Source organism: Harmonia axyridis, chromosome X, assembly GCF_914767665.1.
Source record: "Harmonia axyridis chromosome X, icHarAxyr1.1, whole genome shotgun sequence".
In the NCBI taxonomy this organism is placed as follows: Eukaryota; Metazoa; Arthropoda; class Insecta; order Coleoptera; family Coccinellidae; genus Harmonia; species Harmonia axyridis.
In genome coordinates, this window is record NC_059508.1 from 36386185 (window position 1) to 36391184 (window position 5000).

Sequence of the window (5000 nt, forward strand, 5' to 3'; positions counted from 1 at the left end):
GGTTTTTGATTTCTTTCCGGATTTCGCGAGTATAAATGTTGAGAATTTCTTTGTCTATTGAATTTCTATGTTTTTGCCAAAGTTTCCTAGTTCTATTTCTCGATTTGATAAGATCGATTATATGAGGGGGGAGTTTTTTGTACGCTGAATTTTGTTGTTTTTTAGGGGTTGTTTTATCGCGAGCATATTTGAGGGCCTTCGTAAACGTCTCGATTTCCCTTTCGATTTCTGAGGCGGTTTCAATTTTGTTGTTGATAGCGATTTTGCTATCCAATTTTTTACGAAAGATATCCCAGTTGGTGACTGAGTAGTCGTACACCAACTTGGCTGGGTTTCTTTCGATATCAATGTTGACTTTGAAAATAACTGGGTTGTGGTCAGATCCCAGTTGACAACTAGTTTCTGGGATACTGTTTATGCGGACGTTTTTGGTAAGCACCAAATCTATTGTACTTGGTGCTTTGCCATTGCCCGGGAAATGTGTATGTCCACTAGGGACGTTTAAGGTTATATAATTGTTGGATTCAAGGAAACTGAAAAGGCGATTCCCGTTAGTGTTTCTGCAATTGCAGTTCCACTCTTCGTGCTTAGCGTTCAAGTCCCCTAGAACGATAACGTTGGCGGTTTTTTTAATTGTAAACAGGTTCCTTAAACAATTATTGGTGAATTTATTACTAGGGCTGTTGTACACCGCCGTAATAATGAAGTTTTCATTAAAAATTACACTAATATTCTCTATTGTGCACTTTACTTTGGGTAAAGGCGAGATGGTGGATGCGCTACTAAGACTGTTCTTCACAAGAATGGCGACTCCACCAAAACCAGAATTGTCGTTTCGGTCCGCTCTAAAGGTTCTGTAACCGTTAATGAAGAATTTGTTTATGTCTTTCAGTCTAGTCTCGTTAATTGTAAGTACGTCTATTTTGTTGGAATTTAGAAAATTTTCAATTTCGGTGTGTTTTTGAGACACACCGTTGGCGTTCCACGTAACTATTTTCAAGGACTTAGAATCCATTTGAGGTAATTACATATTCAAAGAATATTTTCGACCGTTCCTGTTGAGAAGCGGCTCTCTCCAATTTTTTATTTAAAAGCTTTATACCTTCAAGGAATTTATTTAGGTTGATATAAGAATTGAGTTTTTTAAATTCATTTTGAATTTCCTCAAATGGATTTCCTGTTGATTGGAATTCCGGGGATGGCGTAGACGGGATATTTGGCAGGATGGTGGGTGCGCTTTTGCTGGTATTGTCACTCACCTTATTTGATTTGATTGCCGCCTCATAGGCGGCTTTCCTCTGTTCCCAGGGGTTGCTTTCTGGAATTGGGGCTGGCCTGTATCTCGGTTTGGGGGCGACTGCGGCTCTGGAACTCCTTGCGTTTTTCTTTTCGATTATAGATTTATAGATTGGACAGTCAATGCTGTTCGCCGGGTGACTTCCATGGCAATTAATGCACTTAGCCAAGGTTGTTATTGGTTTGGGGCAGTTCATCGTCAAATGCGACTCGGCGCATTTGAGACATTTTTCCGCCCTATGGCAGTTGGCGGTGGCGTGGCCCCACAACTGGCATCTGTGGCACTGAATGATTTCTTTTTTGGTGGTGTACCGATTCCACCTAATTTTAGTGTAGCTTACAACTTTTATGTGTTGTTGTAGCTGTTTTAAGGTGACTGTATTGTCGGTCACCACCATGTAGGCCGGGGATTGCGTCGCCCTCATCTTATGAATTTGTATTACAGGAACATTCTGGCCTATTAAGTCGTCCTTAATTTCCTCCAGCTCGATGTCTTGCTCTAGGCCCCTCAACGTAAAAGCGTGGGTCTTTAGGTGTTTGGGGGTATAAGTGTGGTACTGTATACCATTTTTGTCCAAGAATTTCATGATTTTTTCTTGGTCCTTCAAGGTTTCACTGTATATGGTGGTGTCATTTACCCCATATTTTAAGTAGAAGTTTCCGTCTACTTCGGATTTTATTTCTCTCACTTTTCTGGCGTGATTTGTAAATACCCCCAGTACGACAATTGGGGGCGGTTTTTTGGCAGATTTAGGTTCAACTTCGTCCTTCGTAGTTTCAGGGAGGTAGTTGAATCTATTTTTGATTTCAACGTGCTGGACCGTCTTTCTTTTTAATGTTTTTTTGGTGGTTGGGTGTGTGAATTTTGGATTGCTGATATCGGTAGTCCTCGATTTTTTGGTTGGTGCGGTGGAGGTGGAGCTTTCCTCGCCGGAACTTGTATCGTTGTTCTCGATTTCCATCTTATCGAGCGTCATTTTCGATTTAAATTCCTCGCTCGGAGGAATTTAAATTAGAAACTTTAGTCACTTTCACTTCAAATACGGTCAGTTTTGTCCAAATCGACCCAAAACAGGTAAATTTCAGGTAGATTTCACTAACACTTGGGTTTGGAATGCGGCTAGTCGCCGTAAAGTCTAGACAGAGCGGCTTCACTTCGGAATGCGGCCAACGCCGGAGGGGTTTTACGCCCTGTTTCGTCTACGGAATGTGGCGAATCGCCCGAGGGCATGAGACGAACACTTGAAACACTTTCACAATTATACAGGTAATTCTGAGAGGTCTGGAGACGACAACCTTTCGGCGCAAGGGTCTGACGAGAACTGGCAATTTCAGCGTGGTATGGCCGTAAACAACAAATATAGCGATATTTTCTATGATATCTCACTTTTTGGGAGCGGAAAGGACGTGAACGTTTTTCCTTATAAAAAATGAAATAACTTTTGGATATTAATTCTGATTGTTGATTTAAGTTTTAAGAACACATTAGGACATATCTCAATGAAATTTGAGGGATTTCCGAAATCGAAAAATATTTTTCGAAAAAAAAAAAAAATCCCAGAAGACCTCGGTCATCTCAAGTTTATTTCCATATTCTATTACACAATCAACGTACATCACAAAAGGAACCATCTCTCTAACTATCACAGTTAAATTTTTGTATCGGAACATTTCACGTCGGAATATCTCGCTAAGTCCAGACCGGGGAGATCGGTCGCATTTGACACCGTCCGCTCCGGTCTAACATCGTCTTGGAGTCGGGGTAACGATGGAGAGGCGTTTAAGGACGTGAACATTTTTCCTTATAAAAATTAAAGTCGACAATGAATATTGATTCTGATTACTGATTTACTCTTTTAGTACACATTAGAAGGCAACGCAATCAGATTTGAGGAAATTTCAAGATCAGAAAATTTTTTTCGAAAAAAAAAAAAATTCAAGAACACCTGGGTCATGGCAAGTTATTTCCCACAATCCATTCCACAATCAACGTACAACATAGAAGAAATCATCTCTCTAACTATCCTGGTTCAAAAGTTGTATCGGAACATTTCACGTCGAAATACCTCGCCAAGTCCAGACCGGGGCGATAGGTAGTATCTGACACCGTCCGCTCGGGACTGACATCGACTTGGACTCGGGCTAATGATGGGGAGGCGTTTAAGGACGTGAACATTTTTCCTTATAAAAATTAAAGTCGACAATGAATATTGATTCTGATTACTGATTTACGCTTTAAAAACACATTAGAAGGCAACCAAATCAAATTTGAGGAAATTCCAAAATCAGAAAATTTTTTTTCAAAAAAAAAAAAATCCGAAAAATATTTTTCGATTCTGATTACTGATTTACTCTTTTAGAACACATTAGAAGGCAACGAAATCAAATTTGAGTGAAATCCAAAATCAGAAAATATTTTTCGAAAAAAAAAAAAAATTCGAGAACACCTCGGTCATGGCAAGTTATTTTCCACAATCCATTCCCCAATCAACGTACATCCCAGAAAAAATCATCTCTCTAACTATCCTGGTTCAAAAGTTGTATCGGAACATTTTCACGTCGAAAATATATCTCAGAGTCCAGACCGATGCAGAACGTAAACTCGATCATACCGATGCTTCACGTAATCTCGATCTTACCGATGCACAACGTAAACTAGATCACACCGATGCAGAACGTAAACTCGATCATACCGATGCACCACGTAAACTCAGGCAGACCGATGCAGAACGTGAACTCGATCTTACCGATGCACCACGTAATCTCGATCTTACCGATGCACCACGTAAACTCGGGCAGACCGATGCAGAACGTGAACTCGATCTTACCGATGCACCACGTAAACTAGGGCTGACCGATGCATCACGTAAACGACGATCGAGAGGCGCGAAAGGACGTGAACGTTTTTCATTATAAAAATTGAAATAAATGATAAATAATGATTCTGATTGTTGGTTATCATTTTTAATAAGCATTAGGAGGCAACCAAATGAAATTTGAGGAAATTCCGATAATAGAAAATTTTTTCGAAAAAAAAAAAAAATTCATGAAATCCTCGGTCATCGCAAAATATTTACCATATTCTGTTCGATAATCAACGTATATTTAAGAAGGAATCATATCTGTATCTATCTTGGTTCAAATTTTGTATCGGAACATTTTGACCAAAGTCCGAGCTTCGGCCGAAACAGACACCGCTGACCTGGCCTATCGATCGACCGAGAGTCGGGGATAGAGCGTAAGTGTTGTCTGGAGGGGAACCCTGTGCTCTCCTGACATATATAGGGAAGGTGGTCGCGTTGGGCGATGCAGAACGTTTGGATCGGGAATTATATTTTTGGTTCAGCTATTGGAATATGGTTTATTGTTGGTATATATTGGCGAAATAACGTTCTTACTGACTGGGGATATTCATAAAAATGAGTCCGGAGATTTTCAGATCGAAGTCCGAGTGATCCGACTTGGAAGGCGTGTTGGGTGGGTCGAGATGGCTTAGATAGATCAGACGAGGCGGGCTAAGTGTTGACGTCATGCATCGGTCCATTTTCAGATTGAGTCCGAGTAATCCGACTTTGAAAGAGTGTTGGGTGCGTCGAGACTGTTTAGATAGATCGGACGAGGCGGACTAGGTGTTAACGACATGCATCGGTATATTTTCTGATCGGAGTCCGAAGAAATCGGCCCTAGTAGGCGCAGCGGACGGT